General features: G+C 43.4%; 1 protein-coding gene across 22 annotated transcripts in view; it reads left to right on the top strand.

The window, feature by feature from the left end:
* Positions 1-22,181, top strand: part of PLCB4 (phospholipase C beta 4) — a 213,959-nt gene that overhangs the window by 96,589 nt on the left and 95,189 nt on the right. For 2 of the 22 annotated variants that reach the window (XM_083495914.1, XM_083495915.1), the window contains one exon: positions 13,024-13,111. The exons of 19 other annotated variants lie outside the window; for them this stretch is intronic. The gene's annotated coding sequence lies outside the window, so the exon portion shown is untranslated. Of the gene's footprint in view, positions 1-9,676; positions 9,863-13,023; positions 13,112-22,181 lie in introns of those variants that run through there. One more of the 22 variants, XM_083495896.1, reaches the window with a different exon arrangement.

Below are 22,181 nucleotides of genomic sequence, written 5' to 3'. Positions count from 1 at the left end.
CTTATATTTTGGAAATGTACATCCAGTTTTTTCCCCCTTTACTTTTTTGGGGGACCCCCAAGAAAGTGGGGCCCTGAACTATAGCTTGTTTAACTTATACATAAATCTGGCACTTGTCCCACCACTCCAGGCAAGGTTTGTAGTACCCAAGGCTCTTGAGGAAGAAAATCCCACTCCCTGACAGTAAGACTACTATAATAATAAAATACTCAGATAAAAAATTTCTGCCTCTTTCATAACAACCCAAATCAGCTTCCAGATGCAGTCATCTCACTCTTCCTAATGTTAGGATCAGCCCTCCTTTTTGAATGTAAACTCTTTTTTTTTTAAGAGTTTACAAAATGGAGGTGTTCCTACCTAACCTTAAGTAATGCAAATGACTGCTGAAGACTGATAGCTATTTTGCTATTTTTTTTTTAGTCGGAGATAATGAATTGCCATGCCTGTGGGATGCAGGTGGCGCTGTGGTCTAAAACACTGAGGCACTTGGGCTTGCCAATCAGAAGGCTGGAGGTTCAAACAGTGGTGGAACTTCATGCTCTTGCACCAGGGGGCGGAGAGCAGGTGTGGGCGTGACGTAGTGCACGTCCGGGGGGCGTGGCATGCTGCCTGCGGGGGCATGGCACCCAGCGCAGGGGGGGCAGCCGCAATGGCACCACACTAGGATCGTGTTGCCGGGGGCTGTACGCTCCCCCACACTCCTCTTCCTCTGCCAGTGGGTTCAAATCCCCACAACGTGGTGAGTTCCTGTTGCTCTGTCCCAGCTCCTGCCAACCTAGCAGTTCGAAAGCACTCCAGAAAGTGCAAGTAGATAAATAGGTACGACATTGGCGGGAAGGTAAACAGAGTTTCTGTGCACTCTGGCTTCCGGTGTTCCGTTGTGCCAGAAGCAGTTGAGTCCTGCTGACCATGTGACCCGGAAAGTTGTCTGTGGACAAACGCCGGCTCTCTCGGCCTGAAAGCGAGATGAGTCCCGCAACCCCATAGTCGCCTTTGACTGGCCTTAACAGTCCAGCGGTCCCTTATCTTTTGCCTTTACCTGCCTTTTTTGTACAAATAAATGTGGTTGATTCATTACCTTGTTATTATAGACCTCTGGTAAGGGAACCTAATATGCAGGAACAGGAGAGTAAAAGCAAGTTAAGAAACCCCAGCCTGGTCCAAGGTGCAAAGGACATAATTCTCATGAACATGGTGAGCGATGTGTTGGCGTGCCAGGCAGTGTCGCCTTGTTATTCAGGTGAACAGCAGTTGTGGGCTGGTACTTTGGCCAGTTTCTCTCTCCTTCAGCATCAGCATGACATCACAATGGCCTGTGTCTCTCCTTCTGGTTGGACACATCCGTGTGAGAACACAGTGGCCAGTCTGTGAAATAGGCAGCATCAGCATGAGATCACAGTGACCAGTTTTTCTCCCTCAGGTGGCTAGCATGGGCCACAGTGGGCAGCCCCTGTCCTTCAGGTAGGGAGCATCATCGTGTGGGGAGAGGCATTCATTCCTCTTCATTCCTCTTCCACTCATGCAGGCAGTAGCATGTGGGCAGAATATTTATTTCTCTTGCGGAAGCTGCCAAAAGCAGGTACATGTCAGCACAATCTCTTTCTCGGTGTGGTGGGCTTAGTTGGGAGCAGATGGTGGACCCTGTATGTTCTTCTCTTAGTGAGGTGGTCAGCAGAAGTATGAGTGTAATGGTCATCTCACCAAAATGGGCAGCAGCAGGCGGACAGAGAAGCAGCAGGGAAGGCAAAGAGCAGGCAAGTAGGCAATCCATCTATTACAGGGCCTCTCTACTTACGGGAAGTGGATGTGGGTGGCGCTGTGGTCTAAACCCCTGACTTCCGGAGGCGGCGCGTTCGGTAATGGCTGCCTGCTCCTGGTAAGGAGAAGGAGCTCCGCTGAAAACGGGTCGTCCGCTACGGCGAAGCGGAGACCCACTCAGGAAAACCACAGGGGGTGAGAGCCTGTGGTCCCGGGACCCGGCGGGTGCCAGAAGCAGCCCCTGAAACGTTGAAGGGACCCCGTAACGGGGCTCCGGATCGCGGAGGGGGTAGCGGCACTGAGGGTCGTCTCGCAGTCAGCGGAGCGAAGCCGCGCTGCTGTTGCCGATCAGCGCTGACCTTTCTTCCTGAAACCTTCAATTCCGGAAAACAACAACCCGTGAGTAATTGGGACTTTACAACCTTAAGATCCTTAAGAATTTCAAGAGTTTAAATTTGGCTGAAAGCGGAGTGACGAGAAACAGGAAGTCCGTCTTCCGGCAAAGCTTATAGATCAAAGGCAAAGGAACAAACAGGCTGGACGCAATGAAAAAAGGATTTTAAAGTGGAAGCATTATGTGTCTGACAGTACTGAGGCTTGAAATGAAAGGCAAGTTTTTTTATTAATTTATTCTACAGCGAGGAAGCAATTTGGGAACCTTCTCCTTTGGTGGAATTTAAAAGTTCAAGACCCAGCCTCGGGGTGGCAGGGGGAAAAGAATTTCTTTTGTGGATACAATTTATAAAACTGAAACAGATACATAGAGGCAACTTTGGACTAGATAACTAAGTAACTGTATCCTGCACCTTGAGAGGTGATACTTGTGACAATTTCGGAAGGGCTCTGCCAGTGGAAAAAGTTTTAAGGACTATTGGAAAGTTGCAGGAACTTTAATGGCGACCATAACTTTTTTCCTTTCTTTCTGAACTCCAACTTTACTCCCTCCAACTGCACTCCCTCTAGTGGAGACTGGGATTTACAACTTCTTGGGAACTAACTTTGTTTTGTCTCTCCGCTGTTGTTATCTACACTGAGGTCTGTCCTTCCCATGGAACTTTTGACAGTTTGACCTTGATTCATAGACAGGTGGGGAATGAGTGGCCAACCGAAAACAAGATCCGCAAAAGCGAAAGCAACAAAAGGCCAGCTTGTGCAAACAACTCTGACTTCTCAGTCACGTAGATCATCAGTCCCCGCTATACTGAAGGGAATTGAACTTCCAACAGTAGCTGAATTGAAGGGAACTGAACCTTCAACAACAGCTGAACTTAAGGAAGCTGAACAACCAGCAACAGAGGATATGGCTGCAGGTGGATCTGATACTCTTATGAAGGAGATGCTTCAACAATTTGCGATTTTAAATAAGAAGGTTGATGACCAAACAGCAAAAATTGACTTAGCCACATCCTCTATTACAAAGCTATCGGAACAAGTCGCACAGCACTCACAAGAAATTGGGAATCTAAAAGACGCTACTTCTGAGAATCGGAAATTGGCCGAAACCGCGAACGAAAAAGCTGACCAAGCAATTCAAAAAGTGGATGAATTGAAAGGAGAGGTAAGGCCACTACACAAGCACATCAGTGACCAGCAGGCCTACCTGTCTATGGTGGAATTGAGAAATAGGGAAAATAATTTAAGATTACGCTCTATCCCAGAGATTGAAAAAGAAGATTTGATTGGTTTCTTGACAGCAGAATTCTCCAAATTTTGGGGAATAAAGGAAGACGAAGACTTTAAAATAACAACGGCATTTAGACTGGGAAGTGTTACCAGAAAGGACAGACCTAGAGACTGCCTGATCATCCTAAAGACTAAACAGGAGAGAGACAAAATACTTGACCTTCATTTTAACAAATCACTGGAGATCCAGGACAGAAGAGCGGAAATTTATAAGGACATACCAAAACAGCTACTGGATCTCAGAGCTAACTATACTGACCTAGCAAGACTTTTGAGAGGCAACGGAATACCTTACAGGTGGGAGTTCCCACAAGGCCTATCATTTAAATACAAAGGAAAGAAAGTTAGAATTAAGTCTAAAGAGGACAACCAGAAGTTCCTGCACGACAACGGAGAAGATCTTCAGAAGGGAACAGCAGTCCCTTGGCCTCTGCCACAGCCTGGACTGGAACCAACACCATCTCCTCCCTCGGATTCGGACAAAAAGGAGGACACCCCATAAAGAGCAACAACAGATCGATACAGGATGTCTCTGCAGCTGTACAGCTGGAACATTAATGGCGTAAATTCCCCGGAAAAACGAAAAAAGATCTTTCACATTTTGAAAAAAGAAAATTTGGATATAATTTGCTTGCAAGAAACCCACGTGACTAGGCTCCATAGGAAGGTATTAATCAACAAAAGACTAGGCCAAGAATTTATTTCATCAGACAAAGTAAAAAAGAGAGGCCTGGTGATCTACGCCAAGGAGAACCTAGCACCGAAATTTTTGTTTAAAGATGAGCAAGGGAGAATCTTGGCAATTGAAATACAATCTCAAGGAGAAAAAGTTTTGATAGTAGGAATCTACGCACCAAATGAGGGGAAAGCAGAATTTTACAAGAAGCTACATGAGACACTACTGGACTATCTGGACTATTCAAACATCATTATGATGGGAGACATGAATGGGGTGGTCTCCACTTTGATGGATAAGTCACAAAACCAAATAACTAAAGACGGCAGACTACCGAAAACCTTTTTTGAACTGACAGACAATGTGGATTTGATTGACATTTGGCGGGCAAGGAACCCCCTAGGTAGAGAGGGAACTTTCTTTTCTGAGGCCCACTCATCATGGACGAGAATCGACCAAATTTGGACAACTAGAGGGCTGGCAACGAAGACTACAAGAGTGGAAATCTGCCCAAAGACTTGCTCCGACCACAACGCCCTGAAAATGGAATTGAGACTTACTCCAGCCGGTTCCTTTAGATGGAAAATGAATGACACCCTCTTTAGAGATCAAGAGATTGTAAAGAAGGCCCAAAAAACTTTAAAGGACTATTTTGAAATCAACTTGAATACTTCAGTGGAAAAAAGAACAATCTGGGACGCTAGTAAAGCTGTAATGAGGGGGTTTCTGATACAACAAAATACTATCAAGAAGAAACTCTGGAATGGGAAGAAGGATAAAATCTTAGAGAAGATAAGTGATGGAGAGAAAAGGTTAAGATCTAAACCAAAATCTAAAGAGATCTTGCGAGAAATTAAATTCCATCAGGCACAATATTTGAAATTGATAAACCAAGAAGTGGAATGGAAAATTAAACAAATGAGACAAAGATCTTTTGAGTCAGCAAATAAATGTGGGAAACTGCTGGCATGGCAGTTGAAGAAAAGACAGAAATTAAACTATGTTACCAATCTAGAGGTGGAAGGGAAAAATATTCAGAAACCAGGTGAAATTAGAAAGTGTTTCCAGAAATATTTCAAAAAGTTGTATACACAAGGGCCTGAGGATGTGTCTGAGATTGAACAATTTTTGAAACTCAATGGCTTACCAGAATTGTCTCAGGAGAAGAGATCAATTTTGGATTGTAAAATAACACAACAGGAAATTGAGGATGCCATTCAGAATATGCAGCTGGGCAAATCCCCAGGCCCAGATGGACTTACCTCCAAATATTATAAGATATTAAAAGACTACTTGACTTTACCATTAATGGAGGTTTGTAACCAGATTATGGGGGGAGGAAGGGCACCGGAAACGTGGAAAGAAGCTTTCATCACACTGATACCCAAAGTGGAAACTGAAAAGACTCAACTTAGGAACTACCGTCCCATCTCACTCCTAAATGTGGATTACAAAATATTTGCAGACATTTTGGCAAGTAGATTGAAAAAGGTTTTAAATGAAGTAATTCATAAGGACCAAGCAGGCTTTCTTCCTGGCAGGCATTTGTTTGATAATACTCGGAATATTATCGATATTCTGGAACTTTTACAAACAAATATTAACACTAAAGCAGTGCTAATCTTTATTGACGCCGAGAAGGCCTTTGACAATATTTCTTGGAAATTTATGAAGAAAAACTTGGAAGGGATGGGAGTGGGACGAGGGTTTGAAAATGGTATAGAAGCAATTTATTCAGAACAAAAAGCTAAGTTGATAGTGAACAATGTGGTGACAGAGGAGTTCCATATTCAAAAAGGAACACGTCAGGGGTGCCCCCTATCCCCCCTACTATTCATATCAGTCCTGGAGGTTTTGCTGAACATGATTAGGAGGGACCGGCAAATACAGGGGATCACGGTCGGAGTGAAACAATATAAACTGAAAGCATTTGCAGATGACTTAGTAATAACATTACAGGAGCCAGAATCTAGTACAAAAAGAGTTCTGGAACTGATACAAGAATTTGGTCGGGTGGCAGGATTTAAGTTGAACAAACAAAAGACTAAAGTTTTGGGGAAAAACTTAACGCCCTTAGAAATAGAGGGGTTTCAGAAGGAAACAGAGTTAGTTGTGGTTAAGAAGGTGAAATACCTGGGGGTAAACTTGACGCCTAAAAACTTGAACTTGTTTAAGGACAACTATGAGAAATGTTGGTCAGAAGTTAAGAAAGATTTGGAAACATGGTCGAGACTGAAACTTTCCTTGCTGGGCCGAATTGCTGCTGTTAAGATGAATGTTTTGCCAAAAATGTTGTTTTTATTTCAAACCTTGCAGGTTGTGGACAGAATGGAATGTTTTGGAAAGTGGCAGAGGGACATCTCAAAGTTTGTCTGGCAGGGCAAAAAGCCCCGAATAAAGTTTAAAATACTAACTGATGCAAAAGAAAGAGGGGGGTTTGCCCTGCCAGACTTAAGGTTATACTACGAGGCGGCAGCCTTCTGCTGGTTGAAAGATTGGATTTTATTAGAGAATACAGATGTCCTAGACCTGGAAGGTTTTAACAACTCGCTAGGATGGCATGCTTATCTGTGGTACGGCAAGGCAAAAACGCATGGAATGTTCAAAAACCATATTGTCAGGAAAGCAATTTTCATGGTCTGGTTGAAATACAAAGACTTACTTGAAAGTAAGACTCCGAGGTGGTTATCACCAGTGGAGGCTAAGGCGTGGAAAAAACCCAATATGGAGACCGGCTGGCCGAAATATTGGGAACTAATAGAAAAAGTTGGTGACAATTGGAGGATGCGGAGCTTTGAAAATTTAAAAGATAAGGTGCAAGATTGGTTTCACTATGCCCAAATTAACGAGGTTGTTAAGTTGGATAAAAAAATAGGATTCCAGGTGGATAAATCGAAACTTGAGACAGAGTTGTTAGAACCAAAAACCAAGGTTTTATCGAGAATGTATAACTTGCTGCTTAAGTGGAACACACAGGATGAGACAGTTAAATCAGCTATGATAAAGTGGGCTCAAGACATTGGTCACAATATTATGGCTGAAGACTGGGAAAGGTTATGGACCACCGGTATGAAATTTACGGCATGTAATGCCTTAAAAGAAAACATTATGAAAATGGTATACAGGTGGTACATGACCCCAGTCAAGCTTGCAAAGATATACCATTTGTCTGATAACAAGTGTTGGAAGTGCAAGGAAGCTGAAGGAACATTCTTTCACCTTTGGTGGACTTGCCCAAGAGTGAAGGCCTTCTGGGAAATGATCTACAACGAGTTAAAAAAGGTGTTTAAGTACACCTTTCCTAAAAAACCGGAGGCCTTCCTCTTGGGTATGGTCGGCCAAAAGGTCTTAAAGAAGGATAGAACGTTTTTTATGTATGCTACCACTGCAGCAAGAATTTTGATCGCCAAACATTGGAAGACTCAAGATTTACCCACGCTGGAAGAATGGCAAACGCAACTGATTGACTACATGGAGTTGGCCGAAATGACTGCCAGAATCCGAGACCTGGGAGAAGAAGCAATGGAGGAGGATTGGAAAAAATTTAAGAACTATTTGCAAAAATTTTATAAGTTATATGAACTATAAGCTGACCATAAATTGGAAATGCTAGCCCCAGCAACGAGAGCGTAATATTTATGAAATTGGATAACAATATTGAAGGGATCAAAGTTTAAATGTTAAAAGGGATAATACATCTTGTTTTTAGAATAAATGGACAATAAGGGATTTAAACTTAAACTGCTATCAAAAGTATCAAAGAAACACATGAAACAAGGTTACAATTTGCTGATAAATTTATTGTCGGGAATGCTTTGTGCGGGAGATGTGGGGAAGTTCGATGGAATGTTGAAATAAGCTGTTGAAGGGTTATGATTCTCTCTATTCTTTTTTTCACATTTTTTGTTTTTCTTTTTTTTTCTCTTTTCTCTTGCTGTTTTCGGTATGTATCTGGAAAAAATGTAATAAAAACTATTTAAAAAAATAAACCCCTGAGCCTCTCGTGTTTGCTGATCGTGAGGTTGGCAGTTCAAGTCTGTGTGAAGGGGTGAGCTCCCATTGCTCTGTCCCAGCTCCTGCCAACCTAGCGGTTCGAAACACACCAGGTCAAGTAGATAAATAGGTACCGTAAATGGCGTTTCCATGCACTCTGGTTTCCCTCACGGTGTCCCGTTGTGCCAGAAGCGGTTTAGTCATGCTGGCCACATGACCCAGAAAGTTGTCTGTGGACAAATGCTGGCTCCCTCAGCCTAAAAGCGAGATGAGCGCCACAATCCCATAGTCGCCTTTGACTGGACTTAACCATCCAGGGGTCCTTTACCTACATTTCTGTGTGCAAATTAAGGCATCTACATCTATGCAGAGTTCTTGCTCCTCCCAGAGACTGAGTTAAGTTTAAAATCCTATCAGGTGAGGTAGCTAGCGTAAGCCATGATGGGCTTCCTCTGTTGCGCTTGCAAAAGCCCTCTGCTTTGCACAGCCTTCTGTAAAGTGAATCTGGAGTTAAGGGGCATGCTTCGGATGGCAGTGTGGCTGAGCCGTACATGGGAGAGGATGTGTTCTCCAGTAGCAGAGACTGAACACATGTTGTTTCAGTGGGAGAGAGGAGTATTGCGAAGAGGATGCCAGGCAACAGTGAAGGAGGCTGATACTGCGACAACACAAACTGTGGTTAGATGTCAACGTGATTATATAGTTGTGTATACAGTTGTTCTATAATTGATTGTAAGCTGCTATAATAATGGTTGTGAAATGATTTAGAATCATTCCCTTGAATAAATAAACCTGCGGCACTCTGAGGGGGAAAGGCCTTCTGAAAGGAAACTTGGATTGTCAGTTTGATAGTGCCGGTTAATAATAATAATAATAATAATAATAATAATAATAATAATAATAATTTATTTATACCTCAACCTCCCTGGCCAAGACCAGGCTCAGGGCAGCTAACAGTGAATATAAATACATTAAAAACATTTTTATTTTATTTTTTTAAAAAAGTTGATTAAAATATCTTAGAATACAGTTTAAAATGCAGCTTAAAATGCAGCCTCATTTTGTGGTAGCCTATAAATCAAAGCCATAAGGGGAGAAAACGTCAAATATTCACCGGGGCCAACTATCCATGCTGGTCCTACATGGGCCAGCAACAAGAGCCAAGGGAAAATTTATATACAAATCCCATATAAGGGGTTCCATCAAAAATAAATAAATGAGAGGGGGGGTTAGACTGAGTGCAGCCCAAAGGCCAGATGGAACACCTCTGTCTTGCAGGCCCTGCGGAAAGATGTCAAATCCCGCAGGGCCCTGATCTCTTGCAGTAGGGCATTCCACCAGGCCGGTGCCAGAGCTAAAAAGGCCCTGGCCCTGGTTGAGGCCAATCGTAACCTCCTTGGGGCTCAGGACTTCCAAAGTGTTGTTATTTATGGACCTTAAGGTCCTACGCGGGGCATACCAGGAGAGGCGGTCCCATAGGTACGAGGGTCCTAGGCCACATAGAGCTTTAAAGGTCAGAACCAGCACCTTAAACCTGACCCTGTTCTCCACCGGGAGCCAGTGCAGCTGGTAAAGCAGTGGATGAATGTGATCCCGCGGCAAGGACCCCATAAGGAGTCTTGACGCGGCATTCTGCACCCGCTGGAGTTTCTGAGTCAGCTTTAAGGGGAGCCCCGCATAGAGCGAATTACAGTAATCAAGCCTGGAGGTGACTATCGCTTGGATCACTGTAGGCAGATCGGGGCGAGAAAGGTAAGGGACCAACTGCTTAATACGGCAGAGCTGGAAAAATGCCACCTTTGCTGTAGCTGCAACCTGCGTCTCCATAGAGAGGGAGGCGTCGAAGGTTACACCCAAGCTCTTGACCGTAAGTGACAGATTGAAGATTTAGGATTGTAGCCCACTAAGATTTGTTCAAAGTCAACCCGGTGACATTATGGACCCAAATATGTCATGACCATTAATTTCAGTGGGTCTATGTTAAGTGTGACTACTGTTGGATACAACCTTGGGCGTTTTTTAATTAAATGGAACTTAGTTGCTGAAACAACAAATAGGAATTTCTCCCATGGAGGTTTCCAACCACTCCATTCACCCCCCCCTTTCTGGTTTTTTGTTCTGTGGTCATTGCCTCCAGGGGTCAGCTATCATTCCTGGGCTTCACTGGGCTCTTTTGGGGTCCCCTTATTATGGTTTTAGGGACGCGAGTGGCGCTGTGTGTTAAACCACAGAGCCTAGGACTAGCCGATCAGAAGGTTGGCGGTTTGAATCCCCACAACGGGTTGAGCTCCCATTGTTCGGTCCCAGCTCCTGCCAACCTAGCAGTTCAAAAGCACGTCAAAGTGCAAGTAGATAAATAGGTACCGCTCCGGCGGGAAGGTAAATGGCGTTTCCATGCGCTACTCTGGTTCTCCAGAAGCGGCTTAGTCATGCTGGCCACATGACCTGGAAGCTGTACACTGGCTCCCTTGGCCAATAAAGCGAGATGAGCGCTGCAACCCCAGAGTCGGCCACAACTGGACCTAATGGTCAGGGGTCCCTTTACCTTTACCTCTTATGGTTTTAGCCCCTAAAGTTTGCCTGTACTTTTGCAACCTCAAGGATTTTCCCTAGTGTGTGATTTGTGCCATTTGGCTCCATAAGGATCCACACTTGGTGAATTCCATTTGCTTTAAATATATATTATGGCTACAGTAAAGGTTAGAAAATCAATTAGCATAACTAGACCGGATATATTTCAAATGGAGGTCTCATAAGCAGATGCTTTAATTCCAAAGCTCATGTTGCTGAGACAGATATTTAAAATGGCTCATGTTTTTGCTGTTACTTAGCTGTTTTGCTTTAAAGCAGGGTAGATTTGTTTTAAATCAAATAGATTTAAATCATGATTTAAATCACTAGTCAGTAAGGCTTGATTTAAATCATTATTTTTTTAACAGAAAGACTCATTCTTGCTGGTATAATCTTAATATTTACAAGCAGAGGAAGGTTTCATTTTTGGAATAATGAATTTTCAGAGTAGCTTTTACAGATATCAAAAATTACTGATTTGATTATACTATTAGAAATACATAGACAGATAATTATGAAATTATTGTGAGGTTTAAAAAGTTAACAACTTTTCTGCTGTACTTAATGCTGTACATAGACAATTATGAAATTATTGTGAGATTTAATAAGTTACCGTATTTTTCGCTCCATTGGACGCACCAGACCATAGGACGCACCGGACCATAGGAGGGGGAGAACAGGAAAAAAAAAATTTTTTTCTTGTTCTCCCCCTCTAAAACAAGGTGCGTTCAAGGTACATTCACCAGAGCTTGTGGGGCTGGCGGTGGGGGGAAGCGCTGCTTTCCCCCACTGCCAGCCTCAGAGATCCCTGAAGCCTTTGGAGCGCAGCACCCCGCTGCCCTGCAGAGGTTTGCGCGCAGCCGTCCCCAAGCTAGAGCAGCGAGACGGAGCCCTCCGTCTCACTGTTCTGGCTTGGGAACAGCCTTGCTAGCTTCTGCAGGACAGCGGGGTGAAGGCACCCCGCTGCCCTGCAGAGGTTTGCGCGCAGCCGTCCCCAAGCTAGAGCAGCGAGACAGAGCCCTCTGTCTCACTGTTCTGGCTTGGGAACAGCCTTGCTTGCTTCTGCAGGACAGCGGGGTGAAGGCACCCCGCTGCCCTGCAGAGGTTTGCGCGCAGCCGTCCCCAAGCTAGAGCAGTGAAACGGAGCGCTCCGCAGTGCTCCGTCTTCCTGTTCTGGCTTTGGGCTTAGCGGCGCAGCCTGCATTCACTCTATAGGACGCACACACATTTACCCTTAATTATTGGAGGGGAAAATGTGCGTCCTATAGAACGAAAAATACGGTAACAACTTTTCTGCTGTACTTTATTGGAAGGAGAAAAATAGTCATTTCCTTAACAACAATTTAAACAATTTATTTAACTAAAACAATAACATTACAGCATATGTTTGTTAACTGATGTGGTTAAATGTTGTTGTTGTTTTTTAAAAAACCTCACAACTGAGTTTTCGCACACATGAAAAACTTGTTTCCTGATGAATAGCCTTTGGACCATAATGTAACTTAAATAGAAAACTATCTTTAGAAAGATTTTTCCTCCAAAAGCATTTGATTTTAAAAATCTGATTTAAATAAAAAAAATCCGATTTAAATTAAAAAATCTGATTTTTAATTATTTTTTAAATTAAAAAAAAACATTGATTTTTATCCACCCTGCTTTAAAGATACCCTTGCAGAGCATCATGCTAAGTTTTCGTGCCTAATAAATGCCTTCCAAAGAAATGACAAGGTGTGTTGGTGGCTTTATGTCTGTTTTTGAACTAAGGCTTGTAAGGGGTTTGGTTAAACGGTGTACTATACTCAGAGCTGCAGCGAAATCTACGAAGTAGTTGGCAGGGTGCGAGCCATTGAAGTGCTCCATCTGTAACTTCTACATCTACGGCAAAATAGGCAATGGTTGAGTGAAGGTTTGCTGCCCTTTTCGTACAGCCAATGAGTTTCTTCTGAAGATCCTATCCTTTCTCCCACCAAGTTGCCTAAGCAATCGCTTGAGTCTCCCCTTCGTAAGCAGTCACCTTGACTGGAGAATGAAAAAGAGAAGCCTCACAATTCATCAGAGAAAGTGGAAGGGAGAGTTGCAGATTCCCGGGCCCAGAGGAAACCTGTGTGGCAGATGTTTTGACGGAGAGAGGGCTATTTATCTGCAATGCACAGGACTGAAAAATACTCACAACCCAGGAGGATCTGCCAAGGGGCATTTTACTGCCTAATCCAGGAGTCCCTGAGGGAAGGGACAGCTCTCCAGAGTTCTGTCATATATTGGGGTCCAGGAGGGTGTGAATATAAAACTGGCATTCTTCTTGTGGCATTAGAAAGTTCTCCTGTTTTCCCTTTTTGTTTAAGGGATAGAGAGTAAGAAACATAGCGCTTCCTCTGTGACGGGAGATACAGTCCCCAAGGATTCAGCTGAAAAGAAAATCCCCTTTAATCTGTGAGTATAACGCTGCTGGCTTGCTTAGTTGTCATGTACTTTGCAAGGGCTACACCATCCTTGATTTTTGAGCACAGGGAAGGGCAGCGCAGAAATGTGCAGGAAAGGAAGCCACAGCAGATGAGAACAACAGAAAGGTAAAAGGTAAAGGACCCCTGGATGGTTAAGTCCAGGCAAAGGCGACTATGGGGTTGCAGTGCTCATCTCGCTTTCAAGCCGAGGGAGCTGGAGTTTGTCCACAGTTTTCCTGAGTCATGTGGCCAGCATGACTAAACCGCTTCTGGCGCAAAGGGACACCATGACGTAAGCCAGAGCGCACGGAAACGCGGGTGGCGCTGTGGTGTAAACCACTGAGCCTCTTGGGCTTGCCGATCGGAAGGTCGGCGGTTCGAATCCCCGCGATGGGGTGAGCTCCCATTGCTCGGTCCTGTTGGGAAAGAAACATTCTGCACAGAAACAGTAAAGATGTTTGTACCTTTAAGAACAGTTTATGTGAGCTCTTATGTGGGCTGATTGGGTGCACCTGGCCATGGCTACAAAAAGAGAAATGCTGCAGTTTGCACCTGCCTGCAGGAAAAACACCCACAAGCTTTGCTATTTGTTGTTTGGAAATAAAGTCCTTATTTAATTTGGTTTTACACCCGTCTCATGGTGTCACAGTCTTCTGTCATCTGCCACCAGTGGAAAATCCCCCTCTAACAGGTCCCAGCTCCTGCCAAACTAGCAGTTCGAAAGCACACCAGTGCAAGTAGATAAATAGGTACCGCTGTGGCAGAAAGATAAAAGTATTTCAAGCGTGCAACAAACACAAGAATACTTCTTGTTCAAAAACTGAGCGTTTACAGTGGTACCTTGGGTTAAGTACTTAATTCACTCTGGAGGTCCGTTCTTAACCTGAAACTGTTGTTAACCTGAAGCACCACATTAGCTAATGGGGCCTCCTGCTGCTGCCGCTGTGCTGTCAGAGCATGATTTCTGTTCTCATCCTGAAGCAAAATTCTTAACCTGAAGCACTATTTCTGGGTTAGCAGAGTCTGTAACCTGAAGTGTATGTAAACTGAAGCGTATGTAACCTGAGGTACCACTGTATTTCAAAGCACCTTTACCCTGCTCTTCAGCTGAGGAAAGGCTCCCAGAGTAGTTTACCAATAATGCGCTGTGATTGAGTGCAGAGGTCCTGGTGACAGTTAATCATGAGTCGTGCCAGGAAGGGTGGTGTTCATTTCCCCCCATTTAATGAGCTCAGTGAGGAGGGCCAGTTTTATTGTCAGCATAAAGTTCCATTGCTGTATTGCTGTAGGGTGCATGATTGGGGGCTGAAGGGCTGGTATGTGGTGACAGCTGCTTTGTAGCTTCCATGGCTCTGCCTCAATTTGGGTGCTGGCTTGTAGAATGACTACAATTCTGTGCTTCGATGATGGCACCACCGTGGCATCCTTTCAAGGTTTCTGAGCCATTGTGCTGGCATGCCTCATGTTCCCCCACCGTTGTGCGATTTCTACTGTACAGTGGTACCTCGGGTTAAGTACTTAATTCGTTCTGGAGGTCCGTTCTTAACCTGAAACTGTTCTTAACCTGAGGCACCATTTTAGCTAATGGGGCCTCCCGCTGCCGCCGTGCCGCCGGAGCATGATTTCTCTTCTCACCCTGAAGCAAAGTTCTTAACCCGAGGTACTATTTCTGGGTTAGCAGTGTCTGTAACCTGAAGCATCTGTAGCCTGAAGCGTCTGTAACCCGAGGTACTACTGCATTCCATAGCTCTTCAGCATATATCAAGTGTTAGGTTTGCGTCCTTAATTTCGTTGCTGTATTCTCATGGTGTTTTCACCTTGGGAATCTGTTGCTCTCAAGTTCCCCCTTGGCGGTTTGCTCCTTGGCAAGGTTCCAAAAGGAGCTGAGCTGGGGGGGGGGAATCCATCTAGTTTACAGTAGCATCAGTAATCCTGTGTTTTGCTTTCTCTTGGCATCATTTAATTTTGCTGTCCTCTTAAGCTGCACTTCCTCTTAGTCAGAAGGACATTAGTTTCCCAGTTTAAACACAACTCAGAATTGTGAATTGGACTGTAGCCCACTTTAGATAATGATCTATTCAGAGGTTATCCATGATTAAAGCTGAACCAATGTTTGTTTTGTTCATTGGTTTATTTGAAATATTCATATCTTGCCTTTCAGCCTGACAATGGGCACTGAAAGTCACCAGAAGGTCAAGCTCAATTTACTCCCCTAAGGTGGGATCCCTACATGGCTATGAGGGACACTGGTCGCGCTGTAGTCTAAACCACTCAGCCTCTTGGGCTTGCCGATCAGAAGGTCGGCAGTTCGAATCCCCACGACAGAGTGAGCTCCCGTTGCTCTGTCCCAGCTCCTGCCAACCTAGCAGTCGGAAAGCACGCCAGTGCAAGTAGATAAATAGGTATCGCTGCGACAGGAAGGTAAACAGCGTTTCTGTGCACTCTGGCTTCAGTCACAGTGTCCCGTTGCGCCAGAAGCGGTTTAATCATGCTGGCCACATGACCCGGAAAGCTGTCTGGAAAAATGCCAGCTCTCTTGGCCTGAAAGCGAGACGAGTGCTGCAACCTCAGTCACCTTTGACTGGATTTAACCATCCAGGGGGCCTTTACCTTTTACCTTTTTAGTTTTCTGAGAATGGTGGTCGAGGCTCTAGGAGGAATTCATTGTAGCACTAAGTTGGTCGTTTCACCAACACAAGTATTTCTGCTTTCATGAGAGAACCATTTCCCCTCTCTGCCCCCATGCATGTTGTTCTGGAGCTTCTCCTGACATCCCACCCTGAATCAGTGTGGAGTCTCACAGGAGGGAAAGAGCAGGAAAAGGCCTGTTTTGCTAAGAGAAGTCCTTTTGTGGTCTTCAGCTAGTGGGACTCATTCGTTGAATCCATCCCTAGAAGTTCAAGAGTGGCACTTGTGGAATGATGTGTGGCACATGGCAGCACTGTGTGTGTGTTTGGAGGGTGGGGGAATTATTATTGTTGTTGTTGTTGTTGTTATTTATTGAATTTATATATTGCCCTATACCTGGGAGTCTCACAGAATAAAATCAAGATATAAAATCACAAAATACATAATAAAAAAACAACCCAATAGCACCCCCCACAAAAAACGCATTTTAAAAGGGCATAGGACACAGATAGCAAAAGACATATAAAATATCAACAGTTAAAAAGTAATTAAGTTGTAATAGAATTTTAGAAAAAGAATATAAAAACAAATCTGTTAAAGCACAGAGAGTAAAAATATCACAGGGCTATTAGAAGTTTTTACTTGATTTTTTTTTATTTGAAAAACACTTAATATGAAAATAAATAATAGGCGTAAATAATAGAGGAAAGGTTTTATAACCATGAAGGCAGGAACTGGGTAATATTCTTTAGACTTTCTACACGGAGAGCACTGGTGGAGGACTGGAAAAACAACATCCAGCAAAGGGAGGAGTATTGGAAAAACCTAGATTGAGCATGTGATGGGATGATGAGCTGCTTGTGCGTAAAATCGTAGTCCCTCAGAGTTTGTGCAACTCCACAAACCTCTGTCTGTGACAGAGCTCCTCAGACATGTCTGCTCTAGTCACTTGCAGATTCCGACAGTGGTTGTTTTCGGAATCGCTTCCAGCATAAAAGCTCCTTAACGGAAACACGTCTTCGGGACTCGCGGCGTGAAAGCTTCCGGCGAGGAATGGGTCTCCCTATGGGAGCTTCAGACACCTCCCCACTGTTCTCGCTGGACGTGTCCCTTAGCCCTCCCCCTTGCTCGCTTTCCCTCAGAGATCCACCTCTTACCCTGCTAGTTCCTGCTTTAGCTGCTGAGTCTCTCTCAGCCTCCGTGAGACTTTCCTCCAGAGACTCACCTCTCCCCCTGCTGGTCCCTGCTTCAGCTGCCGAGTCCCTCCCAGCCTCCGTGAGCCCTTTCCCCACCTGTTCCTCCGATGGCAGTTCCCTGACAGAGCATTTGGCCATTTTGAAGAAAGATTGTACACACAACTGACAGACAGATCACTGGAGGTCCCTTTATCTATTTCTGTCTCTTTTGTCTCCCCTTACTTTTATCTTCCTTGGTAGTTTTGTTATTATTATTCTTATATTATTACTCTGTCTCATTAAGTAAGAACTGTATACAGCGGTACCTTGGTTCTCAGGCTTAATTTGTTCTGGGAATCCGTTCGACTCCCGAAACCTTTCGGAAACCAAGGCACGGCTTCCGATTGGCTGCAGGAGCTTCCTGCACTCAAATGGAAGCCGCATCAGATGTCCAGCTTCCAAAAAACATTTGTAAACCAGAACACTTACTTCCGGGTTTGCGGCATTCGGGAGCCGATTTGTTCGACAACTAAGCTGTTTGAGAATCAAGGTACCACTGTACAGATAAAAGTGAAGGGCAATGTGGACTAGGGCTGCCATATGTCTGTAATCTCCTGGACATAGCTGGGATTCATCTACTGAAAATGGCTCCCATGTGAAATTATTGAAAAGTGGCAAAAATGTCCAAGACAACACTTGTGTGTACAGCAGCCCATATTTGAAGTGTTGGGATTGTTGTTGATTTTTTGGGCAATTTTTCTTAAAAAATAAGTTAGAAACAACTTCTTCTTCTTCTTCTTCTTCTTCTTCTTCTTCTTCTTCTTCTTCTTCTTCTTCTTCTTCATCGTCGTTCCGCTCAACAACTTTGCCTTCCCTCCCCTTTGTGTCCAGTCTTTACTTTTTGAAAAATGACAACCATAGTTTGGACCCTGTGTGAGAGGCCAGTAAGGGGAGATCATGAGCCCAGGTGAGAGGTGGAAAGGCACATTTTCCTCTATAGGGGATGAAAGTTAAGATACAGTGACGAGGGAGGATCTTGTACATTCTTTTTCCATTCCGTCTTCCTTTAGTTTCTTTCTTTCCTGTAGATTAGCTTGTTCCTTTTATCGTATTCTGAAAACTTCAATAAACATCCCCCCCCGAAAATAAGTTACAGACACCTAAACTATCCCTGTGCACTCTCACTCAATCTATAATAGTGTCTTCTTCTTAAAGCATCATTTAACAGTATACTTTTCTGTAGCTGGTCCTCAGCATATAGGTTGTCTATTATGATGTAAGCCAGTGTTGTTTAGAACTGTCACCATAGCTTATGTAGAAAAGTTTCTTGATAGTGAACCATTAAGCTCATTATTTTGTAACTGACTCTTCAGGATTTTAGGCAGGGGCCTTTCCCAACCAGACCAGGAACTGAACAGGAGAATTCTGCATGCAAAGCATGCACTCTGCTACTGAGTTTGGAATAAACCAGCATTTATTAGTTCACTGAACAACTGTGGGTGTCTGAGGTTTATTTGAGTGTCAGATCATCATGTACATAGTTTGCAGCTAATGACAAACTAACAAAAGTGGGCTATCTATTGATCATTTAACAAGTGGTGTCAAACCTTCCCTTCTAATTTATCTCCAGTGAAAGATAATTTCACTTTTCTCTCCTACATTTTCAACCTCTGTTTATTACTACTCTGTTGGTGCGCAACACTCAGGGCTGAAACAGTCAGGTTGATGGCCATGTGCAAAGCCCATGAAAATGTCCCACCTGTGACCTGTCAGATATGAACACACTTGCTATAGAAGCTGACTCACTTACATTCCAGCTTTAGGTTGCTCTGAACGGATGTACCACTGCTAAGTTAGAACTCTGCATGAAAATGGGCTGACTTGCATACCAAGTGGTAATTCTTAATGTGTGTGTTGCTTACTTGCATTTAGCCATAGCCACCATCATGTCTGCTGTCTTTCTGTCACTCTCTTGCATGGAGAAATATACTGAAGAAGAGGAAAGGGGGGGGAAGGGTTGTGGTGGAGAAGTCTGAGAAAATAGCTTACTCCTTTGCTTCTGGCTCCTCATCCTGAAATTCAACTCTTTCCTTAGAAACCCTGAAGGGACTCAGTTCTTGAAACTTTGAGTAAGACCTGAAATGCAGCAGTACTATCTCCTGATAAATAAAGTGTCCAACATTAGGTTTTCTGATAAAGCATTCAGTGTGTGTTGTTGACTAACTGCATTCTAGTCTTTTGATACAATTAATCCTAAACAAAATCAAACTTCTACGTTTGGTTCAATAGGATCATGATGTGCTTTCATTTGTGTTGGATTTCCCCCCAAGACAGTTAATGTTTATGGGTAGAGGGATGGGGTGTGCTCTGTTGTTTCACTTACAATAACACACTATTGGGTGGTGATCATGTCAGAGGTTAGACCTCTCCTGAATGAATGAAAAACCTTTATGCTGGGACATGAGAGGATCCCCCAATAAATCAAGGATCTCAGATTTCCCCAATACCCATGAAAGGTACAATAATGCAAGGATGGCTCTTTGCAAAGCTTAACTGGTCTAAACAAGGTTTGCAGTTCTTCAAGTTTTGCTCTTTTATTATTGCCACATAAGTATTGTTGTTGTTTAGTCATTTAGTCATGTCCAACTCTTCGTGACCCCATGGACCAGAGCACACCAGGCACTCCTGTCTTCCACTGCCTCCCAGTTTGGTCAAACTCATGTTGGTAGCTTCGAGAACACTGTCCAACCATCTCGTCCTCTGTCGTCCCCTTCTCCTTGTGCCCTCAATCTTTCCCAACATCAGGGTCTTTTCCAGGGAGTCTTCTCTTCTCATGAGGTGGCCAAAGTATTGGAGCCTCAGCTTCAGGATCTGTCCTTCCAGTGAACACTCAGGGCTGATTTCCTTAAGAATGGATCGGTTGGATCTTCTTGCAGTCCATTGGACTCTCAAGAGTCTCCTCCAGCACCATAATTCAAATAAGTATGTTAACACAAATGCTAAGTAGTAGTAGGAATAATGACAAAAAAATCAAGAGAAATCCACCTCACCAAAGTCGGTTATTATAAAAAGTTCGTTCCTCCTTTTCTTCAAATATTCCCCGTTCTGACACTTCTGTCTCTACATGACAGGACAAACTCCTACTTCGAAACCTGAACCTGCTTAGCTCCAACCTCCTGCCTTCTCTCCTCTTCATCCTCTCTTGTTCTTCTCTCAAGACTACATTAGGGACTCTGTAAAGAGGGAGTCAAAACATCATCCCGTTTCTATGGCTTGCAACTGGCCTATTGCTATACAGATTTCATAAAATATTGATCCCGGCCAACAAGGCTGTCCTCCTGTTTGCTTCTGGGTTTTATGGCAGAATATAAGGTGAACAAATTGGCCACTACTTGCTCTACTGACTGAGCTATCAATAATCTCAGGCCTCTGATAATCATAAAAGAAATATTTTGAACCTACAAAAGTAATTGCATCGAATTAAGGTAAACACTTTGGTAAAGTAATATTGAGTAACTGGACCTTTTCTTATAAGAGGGGTGGGAAACCTGTTCTGGCTGGCAGACAAGATTGTTATCTCCTCACCTGGCCAAATTTGATATTTGTCTGTCAATCACAAGACACCAGGGGGTGCTGCTTATTGAAGTCCCATTTGTCAGAGGCTCAAATATGAACACCAGGCTCCTAATAGGGAACAAATTCAAGGGAGAAGGCATTTATTCAAGGAATGAAAAAAATGTTTTGTTTATAGGGGTTAATTTAAAACTTTCTGCGTGGTCTCATCGCACATGAACCTGTGCAATTTCTGCCTTTCCAAAGTGTTAGTAGAAATAATAATTGTAGCATCATATGCAGCAGGACAATGAACTCAAATCTAAAGGATCAGTTATCACTTTGCTTAATAGCTACATATGGCCTTGTGTTCCTGGCTCTATGCAGTGTTCACTTCCAGATACAATAAGTACTATTCACTTGGAAAGCATTCCTAGATAATTATTTCAACAAGTTCAATTGTACGGCATCAAGAAAAAACACACATCCTCTATGGTTTTTCAATTGGCTGACCTATAATTTGGGGTTAACATCCTTCATCATGTCACGTGCTAGGAGCAAACTGCACCTTGACAAATGCTGTATGTACGTTGAAAGCAAGGTATTTTGTGCCTTTTATTTTGAAGTCGGTGTGAGGGAGATTGCCAAACTGGAATAAAGAAAACTGATGTACGCTGGGGCAAGCTATTTGATCATTCCGCCCAGGTATTGCCAATCTGACTGATGGCTGACAGCCCAATTAACTGAAGCCCTCTCATTTTCATTAATTCAGTAGCCTATGCAAAAGGGACTAAAGCAGTTTTGAATTGAGCTTAAATGGAATGAGAATTGGTTTATGGATCACAGGCTTTTAGCTTGGGGTCTATAGCTGGTCTTCCAGTCAGTGAATATACAGCAATGTAAATATGTCATGCAGTTGTAATTCTGTTGGCTGTTTAATTCTCCCTCCCTGGCTGGGGTTTAGGTCTGCTTTGTCTTCTCCCCTGCTACATAGAATTTACTTCCAAACATTACAAATAGTAGGGGCAGAGTCTGCTGTTTTCTTAACGACTGTCTCCTTGTTTCTGTGTGCATCATCTTCTTTAACGTAATAATAGTGGGTTCTTTTCTTTTTGCAGTCCTACAGTTGTACAAACACTGAAACAACTCTTCTGTAATTCTGCTGGTAAAATCCCTTTGAATACTTGGTATGAATCAGGGACGCCGAAACGCCATAGGATTTGTGTGCATGAATCAGTTCTCACTGAGGTGTGAGCAAGAATAACAATTTGTTTATTTCTAAATTTATTTATTTGGTTTTTCAGATTTAAAATTTTACAGTCGCGTATCGAACATACAACATAAAAACAAGATTCCAAGGAATCTCCTGGACTCCCCTCCTCCCCTTTGTGGATCCTATTGTTAATCATTTCCTCCTGCATCTTTTATGAGAATCCAAATCTTTTACATCTCCATTGTGTCCAAAATTCACCATTAAGCTGCAAGTGATATTCCAATCCAACTCACGATTTTAACTGTTTACAATGGTTTTTAGCATAGGTTATAATTTTCCCCCATTCCTTATTAAAATTTTGGTCTTCCTGATTTCTGATTCTTCAGGTCATTTTAGCCATTTCGGCTTTATCCATCAACTTGATCTGCCATTCTGCTCTGGTAGGGACTTTATCTTTTTTTCCATCTCTGGGCCAATAACATCCGTGCAGC

This window comes from Podarcis liolepis, assembly GCF_965112155.1.
Source record: "Podarcis liolepis genome assembly, chromosome: 3".
NCBI lineage: Eukaryota > Metazoa > Chordata > Lepidosauria > Squamata > Lacertidae > Podarcis > Podarcis liolepis.
The sequence above is the reverse complement of the archived record's forward strand: the minus strand, read 5'-3'. Positions and strand labels throughout refer to the sequence as shown.